Here is a 17,645-nt window from a genome sequence, read left to right on the forward strand (position 1 = left end):
GTTTGGGAGCCTAGGAACCCCAACATTCCTGTCCTAATGAATTGTTCACTCACCCTTTTACAAGTTGTCAAATCTCCTTTTGAAATTCTCAACTTCATATTCAACCATGAGAAACTTTTTCAAAACTGGCATGGGTATTTTCTACCAGATAAATTGGATGTCAAGAATTAATTCTTTTTTGGTCCCAATCTACTGCTTTGAAATCAGTGTCCCTTTCATCTGTAAATGTGAAAATAAACATTAATAATGGATGCCTTCTTGTCCTCTCCTAGCAGGAAGTTCTATTTACTTCTGAGAAAGAAAGCATTCTGTTTCAGAGCTGGAGAGACAGGCGGGAACAGAATGGGGACTCTGCTTTTGAAGATCTTGATGTGTGTGTGTGTGTGTGTGTGTGTGTGTGTGTGTATGTTAGAGTGTATAGTTACAGACAGCTGTGAGCTGCCATATAGGTGTTGGAAGAGACATTAGTGTTGTTAACTACCAAACCATCTCTTCAGCCCCTTGATATGTTTTCAAATGGCCTGAACCCTAACTGAACTTCAACAGCAACAGTACATGGTCACTTGGTCCTGGCTGTCTTACCTCTAGGCGGAAGTGCTTAGCATGGTGCTTGTCAGCCTTCATTCCTTCCTTCTGACCAACATCCCTATGGCTTGCTCTATCTTTTGCAATGGGAACCTGAGCACCTGACACAGAGGCTGCAACTCAGTATGAAAACCTGCCAATCACCTCCCACCCCTTCTCAGCCTCACACTACGTACACTTCCTGTGACGTGCCTCTCCAGGATCTTCCATACTAGCTTTATAACTGGTGGCTGCATAAATGCCCACCTCAGGCTAAGCCACAGGTTTCTCTTTGCTCCACCATCACCTCGAACGCTCGACGGTGGCACACCACTCTAAGGTAGGTTACATTTACATGTTCTTCTGTCCTATTATTTTACTTTTTGGCTGTGTGTGCACACGTGTGTATTATGGCATGCATATGGGGGTCAAACAACATTGGGGACTTACTTCTCTGTGGCTACCTTGTAGAGCCCTGAGAATTGAACTCATGTCATTTGGATGGAGTGGCTCTACCCAGTGAGCCACACAGCGGGCTCTGGACATTTAATCACTGCTTCTCTGGACCTGTCTACACTTTTCTGCCTAAAGAGAGTAATGTGGTCCACACAACCCCAGTGCTTTCCCAGTTCTACTTTCTCAAGCTGTAAGGAATCGCTTCTGCCAGGAACACCCAAAGATGTGGGGACCAGACCCACCTGTCCTCACACACCCTGCAGGATTATAGACTGTGCTAAGTCCCTCAAAGTATCCATGCCCTCATTCCAGGAACCCTGACTCTCTTCCTCTGAATGGTAAAGAGGACTTTGCACTGTAGAGAAGTTGAGCCCCAGGGATGGAAAGACTTTTCTGGATTATCTAGGTGAGGCCAGTGGGGTCAAGAAAAGCTGGCGAGTCAGGGAAGGCAGTGACAGATCAGAGTGACTAAGGTCCATGAGCTAAGGAGGGCAAGGAAACACATTGTCACCTATGACCTCCAGAAGAAATGCTCTGACAGCATGTGAACTTTGACCCACTGAGTGTCCTATACTACAACACGTAACTGTCACAAGCTGGCTGGCTAAAATAACAGATATTATTTCCTTACTATCCTGGAGACCAAAAGCTCCAGATCCAAGTTGGCCCTGCCAACTCCTCCCTCTGAAGACTCTGGGGGATCTGCTCCTGGCTTCTCTTCTAGCTTTTGGGAGCTTTAGTCATTCCTTGGCTTATAGTACAGCACTCTAGTCTCTGCCTCTGTGGCTCTCCTCCTTTATAAAATCCCTCTATTTCTCTTTTCATAGGATACACATACAGACAAGATGGTGTGTGTGTGTGCGCGTCCGCGTGTGTACGTGCCTGCCTGCCTGGAGATAGAACCTAAGGTCATGCACAAATTGGGCAAGTGCTTTACTACTGGGCTACTAAGCTACATCTCATCCCCAACAAGGAGACTTGAGTGCATCTAAGGCCCACCAAGATAACTCGGCTTCAAGATCTTGTTTGCTGTTTGTTTTTGAGACAATGTCTCTCTATGTAGCCCTGGATGTCTTGGAACTTATTAGGTAGACTAGGATGGCCTTGAATCTACAGAGATCTATCTGCCTCTGTGTAGAAAGAATCTCTTCTGTGCTATATGAAAGGGTTACCTGTCAATAAAAAGCTGCTGGCCTAATAGCTTAGACAGGAAATAGGAGGGAGGGAAAGAAGATTCTGAGATAGAGTCAGGCATGGGAGAGATTTGCTCTGAAAGCAGATAGAGGGGGTCTCAGGAACATGAGCAAGTAACCAATCACCTTACAATAGGTAGGACTTAGAATAAACAGTATTATTAAGTTACGAGCTAGGGGGGACAAGCCAAAGCTTATGGCCTAGGCTTTGAATTCATAGATTTAGTCTCAGAGTCATTATTTTGGGAAACAAAATGGCTGGGGTAGAAAAGCTCATAGGTACAAATGATGTCCATCGTGGTAGGCATGTAATCCAACCTTAGACAGAAATCCAAGCTCACAACAAAACACTCAAGTATTAGATGAAGTCCTGGGAGAAAAAGCCCTGGGTTACACCTCTAAATGTGTGCGTTACCAGCTCTTTAATTTAACTACATGTTTTGCCATATAAAATAATGTTCATTGTTTTATCATATGAGGCAGTAGTCTCAAGTTCTGGGATTTAGGATGTTTTGGGAGGCACCATTTAGCCTACTAACCCATTGACAAATACTTTGCCTTCCATCTTCCAGAGCCCTAAGATGATACATGTGTTGTTCACAGCAACTACATTTGTACATTACACAAATCATATCACCTGTTACTTGGACCCACTAAGCCAAAGAGTGTCTCTGCTGTATGGCTTGGTCACTCTGGCTATGATTGCCTCATGGCTGTAGCTGGCACCTGTCTGCTATGGTCTCTAGAGCCCACTTCTGCCATGCTACCTCTACAGGAATAGCTTCACCTGTCAGACTGACTCAGGGATCTCTCTGGACAAGTGTGTGCACGTGAATAAATGAGGCACAGAAGAGAATCTTGTGAAAATACTGTGGCAAGAGTATCAGGTCAGTGTCTTAGAGCATGGCCAGGCAGGACCTAGTAGACTCTGACAATGGCCTTCTACGGAAGGGGAGAAAAGTGATTTGGGCAGCATGTGTCTCAACAGCCTTTCTTAAAGCAGAAGCACACACAAGCAGCTTTTTACACTCACACTCAGCAAGTGGTACCCAGGCTAAAAGAGACTTCAGGACCCAGGATGTCCCTGCTGTTCTTCTGCATCCTGACACCTACAGGCAAGGGTGTCATCCTACACCGGTAGCTAAAGCAGAGCAAGACCTTGATAGCCTTGTGGTTAGTGCTTCAGCAAGCATGGTGGAAGCACCTCACAGAACATTACATGTCAGCTTGACATAAGCAGAAGTCATCATCTGAGAGGAGGCGCCTCTGCTTCTACCTGACTGGGCTGTAGGCAAGCCTCTAGGGCATTTTCATAATCAGTGATTGGTGTTGGAGGTGTCCAGCCTCCAACATTGTGAGTAGGGCCACATCTGGGCTGGTGGTCTTGGGTACAATAAGACAGCAAGCTGAGCAAGCTATGAGGAGCAAGCCAGTGAGCAGCACCCATCCATGGCCTCTGCTTCAGTTCCTGCCCTGCTTTTGATAAACTGTTACATGAGCTGTGAGTGAAACAAACAAACAAACAAACCCTTTCCTCTCCAAGTTTCTTTGGTCACGGTGTTTCATCACAGCAATAGTAACTCTGACTAGGATAGAGTAAGTTCAGAACAAAGTTCCTGATATTTTACTTCAGTTGGTTGGAAATAATGCACCTGGGGACAAACCAACGTCCAAGTTGTGAGAGCAACAGGCAGTGCTTCCCACAGGATTCCCGCCCTGGGACTGGACCAGGACTGCTGGAAACCCTGTGGGCAGACGGTTCTTAGGGAACATGTAAGGAAATGCCTTCCATGTTCACCAAGGTAAACGGCGTGGATGCAAAAAGTCTTTAGGAGGGACTTGCGGAGCGTTACGTGGAGGATCTCGCAGCTATGCATACACACGCATGCACGCACACATGCACACACGCATGCCTCTGGACTGTGACTGTAGGGCAAAGGGCTGTGCCTGAAGAGACTGTGAAGTGCCAATCACCTAAACTACGCCTTAGGGCGACTTCTGAGTAAAACTTAAAAATGGTTTTATTTCCAAGTTTTTGACACATGATCTCTGTAGTTTGTAGCCCAGGGTGGCCTCAAACTCACAATCCTCTAGCCTCAGCTTACGTGTTGGGGTTACAGGTGTGTCACCATGCTTGGCCCAACTCATTTTTACTTTTCTCATGTACCCTTTTTAACTCAACTTTTCTATAAATGAAAATTAGTAAGATCTCAATTTGCTTGTTTTAATTTAAACATTTATTTTTATTTTGTGTGTTTGAGTGTTTGCGTTTGTGTGTATGAGTGTGTGTGTGTGTGCACGTGTGAATCACACACGTCTGGTACCTGTAGAACCCAAAAAAGGCACCGGATTCCTCAGAACTGGAGTTCCATAAGGTTGTGAGCCACCATGTGGGTTCTAGGAACTAGGCTGTGAGCATGGAGGTGCTCTCCTCCTCTGTGCGTCTCTCCACCCCTCAAGCTGTCAGTCTGTCTGTCTGTGTTTTGTTTAAAAACATATTAAAGTTGGCACGGTGGTGCATGCCTTTAATCCCAGCACTTGGGAGGTGGAGGCAGGTGGATCTCTGTGAGTTTGAGACCAGCCTAGCCTATAGAATGAGTCCCAAGACAGCCAGGGTTACATAGTAAGACTCTGTCTTGAAAAAAATTAAAAAAACAAATTGTGTGTAGAAAAGGGGGCACTCAGCTGAACAGTGGTAGTGACTCCTCAGAGGCAGGAGGCGTTTGAGAACTTCCATTTCAAACAACTGTCACTCTTGGACATTTCTCTGAAACACAGGCATGGTCATAGTGCTTCTGAGAATCGTTTTCTTCAACTCCTGAGGAGCTCGAACAGCCCTGGATGCAGACATTATCAGGATGAGGGTGAAGCAGCAGCAGTGAAGTTCTCCAGAGAGGTCTCCAAGGAAAAGCTGCAGTGTTGGCAGACACTGACCAATGCCTCAGCCCTCAAGACCCTAACAGAAGGAACAGCCTGAGGGGAGGCAGTTGCCTTGGGAAAATCTGGACCTGTTGTGGGCAGCTGTGTCCTAGCTTGCCTCCTGCCTCTGACAGACAACTGGGTGGACTTTCTGGTGTCATGACTGAGGATGGAGAAGAGATACCGTTGCTTCTTCTGGTATTACTATCCGTGGGCATGGCAAGGGTTTCAGGTCACCATCACTGTCACAGGCCTAGGGACTGGCAGCACCGCAAACCTCTGAAAGCCAGAAGGCAATGATATGTACATCCTAAATTATCACCAGGGGCTGGAGAGTCCTTGCTGAGCAAGTATAAGGGCCTGAACCCAGAACCACATAAAAACTGAGGATGCTGTCTGTCTACAGCGTTGTGACAGGCAGAGACAGGAGGGCCATGGAGCCTGTTGACTGTCAGTTCTGGATCCAGGTTTAGTGAGAGACTCTGTCACAGGGAAGTGTGAAGAGCGACAGGAGAAAACTGACATGTTCCTCTGTCTCTGCACACGTATTCAGATGTGTCCATACACCTCATGCTTACAGACAGACAGACCATGCACCATAATATACACATACACATACACATACACATGTATACCTACTTACACAGAATAAGGATAGATACACTTTGTCATCAATTCTTATGTGGATGAGTAAGTCAGTCTTGGTCTTTGCTTCAAGGAGCCTGTCATGTCTAAATCACACCCACAACTATAGATAATTATAAGCTGTTGCTATAGCATATTGAATATTACAAAGGACAAATACTGGGATAGAACATCTCTAAAGCAGAGGACTTTATAGTCTACTACACACAGAAACATACAGAGATGTGTGTAATAATATAATTGGTAAAGCATTCTCATCCTTAACATGAACAGTTGGCTGTTGGCATTCTCGCATCTGTTTCTTGGGAGAGGAGGGGCACAGATTTCACCTAGCCCAGGCTCAGAGCCAAGCTATGTATTCAGCTATATAGTCAAGGATGACCTTAAATTTCTGATCCTCCTGTCTCTTTATCTCCTCAGCACTGGATTCCAGGTATATACGACCACTCAGCGTACATGGTGCTAGAGATGGAATGCAAGGCCTTGTGCATCCTAAGTGAGCATTCCATCAGCTGGGTTATATCCTCAGTCCCTGCTTTGTTCATTTCTAAAAGCCATGGCTACAACGCAATGAACTGCTCTTACCCTGTTAATGACTGTGATCCACAATGGAAAAGCCTGTCATGGAGGCTTACTATAGTTTGGATCCGGAATGCCCTCCCAAATCCCACATATTACAGGTGATGGAACCCTTAGGCAACAGGGTCTATTGGGGTATATTCTCTTTCCTCCCTTCCCTCTCTTCCTTTCTCAGTTCCTTCCTCCCCCATACTGCCTCTCCCTCTTTCTCACTCCCTCTTCTCCTCCCTGTCTCTCTTACTCTTCCTCTCTAACCCTCCCCTTTCCCTCCCTCTCTCCCTTCTTCCTGGCCACCACAAGATGTACAGTTCTGATTTACTATGCAATCCCTGGCCTCCACCATGATACTCTTCTTGCTGCAGGCCCAAAGCAATGGAGACAGTTGACAAGAGGCTGAATCCCCTGAAACCACAAGCCAACACACATCTTTCCTCTTGACACGGTGATTCCCACAGGTAACCTGTCACCATGTCAGAAGGTTACCACAGGAGCCCTAAGTTTGAGTGCATCAGAGCTGGAAGCCACACAATGATTTGGCAGTGGGAACAGCACACACAGAACACCTTCATGTTACAGGAAGAGGAACTGAGATCAAAGAGACATGATCTTCTCAAAGTCCCATAACTCTAAGCCCAAATCTAATTCCAGGTTCAAAGTTCTCTACTGAACTGCATGCAGCCCATTCGCTGTCATCTGCCCCTTTGGTTTTACCCAAGCCAGAGCCAAGCACTAAAGATTCTCTCACAGGCAGGGTAGGAAGCCGGGAGAAGACAGGCACGAGGCTGTTTACAAAGAACCCATTTGATTCTTGTAAAACAATGCACCTCGCTCTACCCCACCTGGCTTGAAGCCTGCAGGGCTGTTTGTTCCTTCCTGTGGGGACTGGCAGGGAGCCATGCTCCTGCTTGGGCCCTGGCTTTCAGCAAAGGGCATCCACACAGCGTGGAGACAAGGGCTGTGTCCCGTGTAGAGCCCAGGCATAGGGCCCAGGAGGTGGTACAGCCCACCCTGCTTGTCCAGCTCCCAACACATGCTCCCACCTGACCTCCTTCGGTTTCCACCCTGTGTGCTGAGGTCATCAGCCCTGTGACTGCTGTGCAGCATGAGCTGGGCAAATGCCCTCCCTTGTCCAGCACGAGGGGAATTTAAGTCTAGCAAGTGAAAGGGCACAGGCAATGGTGTCAGACAAGGTCAGGGTCAAAGCAGATGATCTAGGAGGACATCAGGACACGGGGCTCTGTGGAGGCTTGAAAACAGGTGAGAAAAAAAGGACAGCCACACACAGCTGTCAAGTTTACACACTGCACAAAGTACACGGCTCAGGGCAGGAGCAAGGGTGGAAATCCACTCAAAAAACTGCACTTAGATCCAGTCAGCTGCATCTGTCCTGAGGACACAGAGTTGGTCTTCCTCACTGACAAAGGGACAAATAGGAATGGCTTGAAAGGGCATGTGGGCAGAGGACGAGAGACAACCTGACCCACACAACTGCTCATCTACGATTCAGCTCTGGAGCCTGAGGGAGGTCAGTGCCTCAAGTCTGTGCTGTGTGCAGGCAGATAAGGGCCAGTGGCTGGACCACAGAGCAAGCAGCTGACCGAGGCTCCTCCCAGTTCTAACAACTTAGAGAGCCAGATTCTGTGATCTCCTTCTATTTCTAGGCCTCCCTCATTAGTGTCAAAGCAAGTGAGATGTACCATGAAGTTCTTCTCTCGAGGTTTCAGCTATTAAAGATGGGGCTGGTTATGTGTGCCCATTTAAAACAATTCTGAGGACTCCACAAAGGTAAACAAATATAAAGGTAGCCATGGCTTGAACTTACAACCCCAGTGAAGACGCCTCTGTCTCTAACCTCCTGTGCTCATCCACCATCCCAAACCTGTATCTGTTCCTACTAGGGCCTGAATTACTCTGCCCGCTCTGCCCGTTCATGCTGGTTTAAGCAGAGCTGCTGCCCACTCTGCGCCCATAGCCAGTCTAAATTCTGCCTCCTCAGAAACCCTGCCTTGAAAATGTCACGCCACCCCAACCCTGGTGCCCCTCCCGCTGCTGTGTCTCTGGGCCAGCATGGAGTCCTGGCCCATTATGAATTCATACGCCCAAATGGGCCCTTGCCCCTGAACAATAAAACTTTTATTCATCTCTAAATGCCCTGGATAAATCTACACTGTGGTTAATTCAAGCCTTCAAGACCTTCATCTCCCACCTACATCCCCCTCGTTCCTCCTCAGCAAGAAGACTTGGCTGTCAGAGGAGATGAAGGTCATTTCTTACCAGGATGCCAGCCATCTTTCCTGAACTTTAGCTATTGGGTAGAAAAACTATTTTTTCTTCCCCACGTCTCAGAAGAAGAGCCCTTTGAAGAAAGGGTCCTGTGAAGTCCCTTTCCTGTATCTCAAACAGTTCTTTCTGTTCCCTTTCCCCTTTTCACTGAACACAGTTGTCTCCAAATACAACTGTCCCATGGTACACAATCATAGGAGACCTGCCAGTGGATGCTAAAGTCCTCTTGTGCTCAGCTCTATAAAGCAGCCTGGTACCCGCAGACAGCTTAGGCATAGCTTCCCTTATACTCTAAGTCAGGATCAGGGTCAGGGTCAAGTGGGTGGTGCAGGAGGAAACAAGAGGATTAGTTATAACACCTAAGGCAATGACTGCCCACTGCAGTACCTAAGGCCACGGCTTCACATCCTCTCACGGGATGCAGCACAGTATTCCCAGTACACGGCAAATTCAAGTTTTGCGTTTTGGTTGGTTAAATTCATAGATATGAGGGGGTCATCAAATATGTTAAGAGCTCTTCATAAATCACTGTATTACTAGACTTTAACAGAAAGTTAGCTGGATCACCATTAATGCAAAACAATCATACATGTTGCATACATACATATATAATACATACATACATACATATATTATGCATACAAATAAAGTCAGATAAAACACTTGCGAAGTACTTGTCCTTACTTATAAGGCCTCATAAAGACAACATGCACATTTATAAGAATAACCTATAAATCTGTAAACTATACCTTCTGGGGAATATAAGTCTTATCAAGTTGTCTCATAGCACCGTAGATCGCTATTTCAGGGCCAGCACAACACATCTCCATCCTTAGCAGTGGTCCTGTCACTTAAGGGTGCTAATAGAATATCTCAAGTGCAAGCTTCCAGCTGCAGCCTCTACTGATCTAAAATCACAACAAACGAGAGACAAAATCAGAGTCCTTGGCAGATGGCAATCACCGTCAAGGAAGGGGATGAGGGCTAGCAGCCAAGAGTCTGGTGCTGCAGGGAAGTCTGTCTACACAGTGCATTTTACACCCTTGGAGATAAGCCTTCAGCACAACACTGCTCATACTGGAAGGAATATTGGATTTCATCTAGTGGTCCAAGACCTGCCTCTTCCACATGGCAACACACACAGTAATCCTAACTATTATCTTGCTGACTCAAAACCAGCTAAGATTTCACTTCTTATCCACCAGGAAACACCACTACAAGGTGACTACAGCATTATATTATAATTATATCATATTACAAGGTGACCAGGACAACAATGCCCTCACGATAAGGTGACTGCTTATTCAACAATCATTTGGTAGTGGAGCTTTCTAGCCAGACAGAGCCAAATTATTATTATTGTGCTAATAATTCCAGACAGCAGGGCTTGGCATCTGCCCCGTCTTGGATAAGTGTCAGGGTAGTCAGAACCACTTGGAAGAAGAGAAACATCCTGCTTAGCAAACATTTATTACAGCACAGGCCAAACCGTGGGACAGGCCATATGTTCCTCAACTTCACGTCCTGGATCCCCTGGAGAAGGTTAGAAGTCTCTCTTCTCTAGGATTTAAAATTAATCAGGCTCTACTACTGGTAAAAGCCTAACTTAGATAACCATGTCTGTCCCGGGAGAACAACGGGTCTCTGAGTTGATGGCCAAATGAAATCAACAGACAGAGAAAGGAAGGAGGAGGCCATGCAGGTCTGAGCAGAGACAGTTTGGGCAGGAATACATACACCCAATACAAGGTAAAGTCTACAGGAAGGCCCCAGAGCACTGGGGATCTAGCCACTCAGAGAATCTGGGAACACATGGAAGGGAGGCAGGGCACCAAAAGCAGAACCCTGGTCAATGCCCGCTGACAATGTGAATGGCGAAACTGAAGAGGAAATAAGGCTATTTTAAGATCCACTTTAGAACAGATTTATTTTTATTTTGTGTGTATAGTCTTATTTGCATGCCTTGTCTGCATGTATGTATATGTACCATGTATGTGTAGTGCCCAAGGAAGCCAGAAGAGGGCATTGGGTGTTTTGGAACTGGAGTTCCAGAGGGCGGTGAGAACTCTCACACATGCTGAGAACTGAGCCTGGGTCTTCTGCAAGAGCAGCCAGTACTTTTAACTGCTGAGCCATTTTTCCAGGCCATTTTCATGTTCTTATAACAATTATTTCACATTTTCTTTCTTCACGAGAGATTGTTTCATCTGTAGAAGGACTCAAAGATGTTTACCTGTGTCTTTAGGACACATCCACACAACATGCATAGGACACATGCTGTGCTCTCAAAAGATGAATTAAGTGACCACCTAAAGAAATGCCTCAGAGAACCGCATAAAATCCTGGTGACAGCAAAACCAAATAGCCATTAAAACGCAAAGTACCAGACTAGGACTTGTAGCTCAGTGGGCAGGGCACTTGCCTCCCATGTACGAACACAAGCAGCTCATAAATACAGGTGCTATAGTGCTATGTTCTCCGTAGAGAGGACGAGGGTCTGAAATTGAAGGATATCCTCCAGTGTGTAGCAAGTTTGAACTCAGCCTGGGACATAGAAGACCCTGCCTCAAAATAAACAAAACTTAAATGAATGCCGGGACTTGGGGGGAGGGTGCAAGATGGCTCAGTGAGTTAAGGTGCTTTCAGCTGAGTCTGAGGACCTGAGTTCAACCTCCAAGTCCCATGTGGTTGAAGGAAAGAACAGAGAACTTATTTAAAGACTAATTAAATAACTTGTGCATGTGTGTGTGTGTGTGTGTGTGTGTGTGTGTGTGTGTTTTAGTGGTTTCCCTATTACATGGAATCATTACCTATGTCACTGGTTTAAAATGTTAAGAAACACTGAAAGACATTAAGAAAAACCAGCAATATGTACTTGGTGATAATCATTTATAATTGGTGGGTACTTTCCTGATATTTTTACATATTTCAGATTTTAATAGAATGGCATCATTGACATACTATTTTATAGCTTGCTTTTTTTCCAGTGGTCATATAAGAAGTTCTGGTGTTAGTGTGTGTGTGTGTGTGTGTGTGTGTGTGTGTATGAATGTGTGAGTGTATTCGAGTATATAAATGAGTATGTGTATAAATACGTGGTGTGTGTGGATGTATGAGTATATGCATGTAAGTGTGTTCAAGTGTATGAGTGTGTGAATGTGTATAAATATGTGGTGTGTGTATGAGTGTAAGTATGTGTGTATATGTGTGAGTGTATGTGTGTGTATGAGTATGTGTGTTTGAGACAGGGGCTCAGGGTATGACCCAGGCTAGCTTTGCACTGGATCTTCCTACCTCAGTCCACTGAGGGCTAGGATTACAGACACATGTCACTATGCCTGGCTTCAATAATATTAGACAAATGTTTTTAATACCTATGTAGCATTTTATTTCTGCGAATTTGACCTTCTGCGAAGTCCTCCATGTCTTACTCTTCTGGTTGTTTACCTCCGGGGGATGTTGGAAAGATTGAGACAATTGTAAGGGCTCACACTGTAGCCCTGGCTAGCCTGTACAGACCAGTACACACACCAGGCTGACCATGAACTCACAGAGATCTGTTTGTTTTTGCTTCCCAAATGCTGGGATTAAAGATGTGGATCACCATGCCCAATACTTCTGGCTGCCAATAATTCAAATATTTTATATTATTAATACTGCCCTATTAATAAAAATCTATGTACTTTTAAATACATCTTTAACCAAAGGTCCTAAATAGTTTGAAAATGGCAATTTATGGTCTAAGGAGATGTGTCCTTTTAAGGCTCTGTGTGTGTGTGTATGTATGTGTGTATTTGGAGTTGTGCTTCTTGTTCAGCTATCTTAATCATAACATGTAAATGGTATGTATTTCCTACATATTAGAAAATAGTTTCATGAAAAACACTCTGTGTGGAGTGAAAACACTTCAGATGGGCTAAGCCCTTCTTTATATGTGGGAAACAAAGCATCCAGAGCTTAGACCACTGATGTTAAGACACTGGAAAACAAAATCTAGGCAGCTCAGCAAAGCTGGCAGGGCATGGTGCTAGTGAGACCAGGATCTGGTGTGTGGCAAGAACTGGCCTGCCAGCTTCACACAGGGGAAATCCACTCTTGGCTGCAGGACACCTTACCAACCCTGGGCAGCTACCGTGCTGATCTGTAATTAGTCAGTGTAATCCACGCTCCTTCTGGGTAAGTACCCAAAGCATATGCTCAACTGGTAAGTGTGTCATCTTTCTATAATCAACAGGACACCTGGATAAAGAAGACAATGGCCAACTGATAACAAAATTAAAAATTCAACATTACTCAGTGAATTCTTATCACACCACAGTAGTCACTCCTTTCTTCTATCTTTCTTTCTTGATTTACTTAATGTGCTTGACTGTTTTGCCTGCACGTATACACACTACCTGAATTCCTACAGATGGCTGTGAGCCAACGTGTGGGTGCTGGTAACTGAACCCACGTCCCAGAACAACAAGTGCCCATAGCCGCTGAGCTATATCTCTTCTTAGCCATTCTCACCAGAAGCTGTGACTGTTGAGTAAAGGACCAGCCTGGCCTGATCGAGTGCATTGGTACTTCCTGTATCTATCCATGACCTCTGTATCCCACAAGTACAGAAACTGATCTGAGTGATGTCATGGTTCAAGGTGCACTTCTCACAGTAGAGGAAGTGAGGGAGGACAATGAGAGGGTAATTCATAAGCCAGCACTCAGCAGCTTTTCTATTTCAAATGAAGATCATTCCTCAGACTATCCTCCCCAGCAGAAGAACTGAGCTCCCCCACATCAACTAAACCCAGGCTCTGCTCCAGTTAACTGCTCATGCCTGGCCATTCTGTCAGGCAAGCAAGTCAGCTGAATGCATGGACACAAAGGTTCGTTTCATACATACACGATCTCATTTGGCAGCTGAAATGACATTGTGATGCTCAACTTCACCGGACAAATCTCTGCTTCTGTCGAACACATTAGGAAGGCTCCCGAGGAATTAGTTCAGGATAGACTTCTCATGACAAACTTTGAGACATTAATTTTAAATTAATAGCACCAGTAAATATAAATAAAGATTGCTACCTGCTACCAAGCAGCTTGTTGGTTACTCTACTTGCATCCTCTAAACCCCTATGGGACAGCCATTATCCAAGCCTATGGATGAGAAAGTTAGCACTTAGCAGTTGTATAATCTGCCCAGTGTCACACAGCCAGGAAGTAAAACTGGGATTTGTGCTCAGATACACCAGTTTTGAGAGGCCTGATCAACTTAGTTTCCCAAGGACAGAGATGAGAAATCCCTGTGGCTCCCAGGACCTGTGTAACACTAATCTGAGTGCTGGGAGGTACCCCGAAGCTGACCCTCAGGCTGGCTTCCACCCAGCCTCGAGCCTGCTCTCTCTTATTTGCTTCCCAGAACGAAGCAGCCTTGCAGATAAGCCGAGAAAACGTCAACACCCAACTCTGCATTTGCTTCCAGTTACTTGATGCATAGTTATAAAAAGAAGACCTCCCGAGGTAGGAATGTGTGACAAAAAATTGTTATTTTTAAGGTGGCAAGAATAAATATTTAATTAGACACTTTATATTATATTTTGCCTGGCCTTGCAACATCTCAGACAATAAAGAGAGCCTTTGTCTACAAGGCTAATTACAGACTACTAAATTGTTTTTATTACAGCCCTTTGTACTATTAAGTGTGACAAATGCAGCATCGTGGTGGTGTAGAACAGTGCTAGTCTGGAAATGTGAGTTCTAATCCTGACTCAGACACTAATAACCATCAGCAGTCATCTGCATGGTGTACACAGTTGACAGTGCTCTCACATTCTTTCTACATTAGTTAAGTCACCTTGGGGCAAATCACTTAACTCTTAGAGTCTCCGGTCAAAACCTGGAAATGAGAACACTGAGACATCTTCTGTCCTGTCCAGTTCTAACGTGTGTCTATGAGTGAATCAGAGCAATGCATTTTGACCCAAAAATTCAGATCTTCTACTCAGCTTCTGAAAAATGCTGCTTGCTTAAATTCAGGGATAATTCCTAAGATGTTTGCTTCCAGCTGCTTGCTACATTTCTGGAGAGTGCCCTGTTATGGCTCTGAGTCGGACTCCCATCTGGGAACTGTTCTGTTCGGTAACTAGCATGTCTAAGTAGCTAATCACCTAAACCCTCAAAGAGCAAGAGATTGAAGAAGGTGTCAGAGATCCCCACCTTGACAATGCATGGGCTCTTAGGTGGAGCAGCCCTGGCATCTTCACAGACATGGGAATAACATTCAAGGTTGAAGACACAGATATCTCCTCTTCAAGGCTTGCTTCTTTCTGCTTCTGAAACTAGGATGTAGCTCAGAATACAATCTCACAGACAGACAGACAGACACATACACACACAAACTTTACCTAAAAGCTGTGGGTAAATAGCTCAGAATACACCCCCCACACACACACTTTACCTAAAAGCTGTGGGTAAATTACAGGTTTGTCTCAAGATCAAGGAAATGCCGTCCTATAAAACTATAACATGTCACTTAGCTCCCTGATACTGACAATTACCTACAATAGCAGCTGGCCAGGGGCATAAGAGAGGTCTCAGTCTTGTTTCTTAAGAGGACCGGTTTATAAAGCATTCGGTCATTATCTCATAAAACACTGGTACGGATTTCAAAGACAAATTAACCTATATAAAAGCCAGTCTGGTGCTCTGAAAAGGTACTATCCCGTAGCAAACTGCAAACAGAACACTGTACCTCACACTCGCCTGATCTCTCTCTAGCCTTGACACATTTCCTTGCTCAATTCACCACCCTCCACCCCAGTAATAACACTGATTCCCAAAATACACTCAGCCCAGGAAGAGCAGCTCTCCAGCACAGCTGTCTCCTTCTGCCCTGCTCGGGTATTTGGGCGAGCTATGTGACACAGAGAGGACCAGAGGGAGGAATGTAACTCCCAGGCCCCAGAGCTCCCACTGCACCACGGGCAGGCGCATCTCACCAAACCCTAGACTGGCATTCAAAACAGAACAAACTCTACTGTTGGATGCAGGCTGTCATTTTCCTGAACTTCATCTCTATGTTTAAAACTAGGACAACAGCCGTCTTTGCTACTGTAAACTAATCTTGATGGGTATGGGGGCAGGGAGTGGCCCCGAGGAGGCTGCCAGTAGGCCATGAGTGAGCAAAGCCCAAGAGCAAAATTGCTGTTTGCAACCTTAGAAACTCCTAATGAGTGGGTTTTTCACGGTAAGTTTTAGGAACGGACCATGCCCTCCTTTGTAGCCTGGAGTTAAACAAACAAACAAACAAACCCAAAGCCTCTTATTCATTAGAACTGCCTTATACTACATTGAAATCTGGGAGAAAAAAGGAATCACTGGAAGCTGGCACAGAGGCACACACAGTAGTTAGGAGCCCTCGAGTTCAGGCATGTCTATGAAGAACTTTCTGGCTATGATTACAAACTAACTCTATTTCCACACTAGATATGGCAAGCTGGCAGGTGGCTATAACACAGCCCTGGGAATCGCCCCCACCTGGCAACAGCCCCACCGAGACTCACAGCTGTGGGAGGTAGGGGTACAGGCCTCAGAGCTAAGAGGGACTCTCCACTCTGCTCAGACTGTCAAACCTACTATTTGCCTGATTGGTTTCTCCATCAAATTTACAGGTATTAGAAGTCAAGTCCTGCCGAAATCCCTTGTATAATCAGTAAGTACTTGCTGGAGATATTACAGGTCTGTCTTCAAACCTCACATATACCGAGATTGTAATGCGACTCTTTAAAAGACATTAAAAAAGAGTCCTGAAAGATGCTTACACACACACACACACACACACACACACACACACACACACATGTACTGGAAGCACAAGAACTTAAGCTCCGAACCCAACCATGTCCCCCTCCTTCCACTCCCTTCTCACCCCTGCACAGTGTGGCCAGGGCAGTGGTTCAGCGCACAAGAAGGCCACCACGCACGAGCTCGGTGCACCAACAGTAGTAGCTGATCACAACGTAGCTTGACCCTTCTCAGCAAAATCTGTTCCTAAAGCCGCGCCGGCTCTCTGCCGCTACTTAGAACTATCCAGGCCTGCTTTCCTAAGTCAATTCTGGCACGAGCGGGTCAGGAGCAGGTGGGTAAGTATCCTGGGGTCCCAAGGTTTGGACAGATACAATGTCCCCCTCCCCCAAGTCTTCCACCTGGCTGTCTCCCTTGTCACTCTCTGGCTGATCACTTGGGGAAACTAGAAGCCGGGAGATGTCAGGCCCCGGAGTAAAGAGAAGGGACAAGGGACAAGGGCAGACCGGAGGGAGTTTGGGGGAAAATACAAGGCCATAGGAAGAGGTGCGACAGCGCCACATCCAGAGGGAGAGAACCTCTAGGTAGGTCCGCAGGGAAGGAGAGAGGGAGGAGGACGGGGCAGGAGGAGTGGTTGAGGAGGCCTGGCCTCGGAGGCCACCCAGGAGGCCACCGAGGACCAGAGACGGGCGGAACGGGACACGGGTGGGGGTGGGGACGGGGGCCGGCGGGGATGGGGAGCCCGGTTCCCCTCCCCCAGCCCGGCCCGGGCCTCCCGCTGACTCAGCCCCACGGCGACTGTGGCTTCAGCCCGGACTCACAGTGCGCGAGGCGGCTCCGGCTGAGGCGGCAGGGGAGGGGATGGGAGGCGGGGGCGCTGCGGCAGAGGCTGCGGCTCCGGCCGGCGGCTCCGGGGCGGAGGGTCCTAGCAGAGGCCGCCGCGGTCTCCGGCTTCAACGCACCGAGACTGCGGGGGGACGAGAGCACTGCGCAGGCGCGATGCGGCCCCGGCTGTCAGGCCGAGCGGGGCGGGGCCAGGGCACCCGCCGTCTCCACGGCAACCAGGCGGAGAGAGGCGGACAACCCCTACCTCTTCCTCGTCCTAGCAACGGCGGTGGGAGGTGCAGGAGACGGGAACAATCCTTCTAGATCGCCATAGCAACGAGAAGAAACTGACTGGGAAACGTATGGCCATAAAGAGGGAACGCGCTTACCTTGTCA

At 46.6% G+C, this 17,645-nt stretch overlaps 1 protein-coding gene across 2 annotated transcripts in view; it reads right to left on the bottom strand.

The window, feature by feature from the left end:
• The window catches only part of MAPRE3 (microtubule associated protein RP/EB family member 3), a 45,483-nt gene extending 28,086 nt beyond the window's left edge, over positions 1 to 17,397 (bottom strand). For both annotated transcript variants that reach the window (XM_080932534.1, XM_080932533.1), the window contains exon 1: positions 17,246 to 17,397. The gene's annotated coding sequence lies outside the window, so the exon portion shown is untranslated. The remainder of the gene's footprint in view (positions 1 to 17,245) is intronic.
• Between the last annotated feature and the right edge of the window lie 248 nt (positions 17,398 to 17,645).

The sequence above is a fragment of the Micromys minutus genome (assembly GCF_963924665.1).
Source record: "Micromys minutus genome assembly, chromosome: 1".
In the NCBI taxonomy this organism is placed as follows: domain Eukaryota; kingdom Metazoa; phylum Chordata; class Mammalia; order Rodentia; family Muridae; genus Micromys; species Micromys minutus.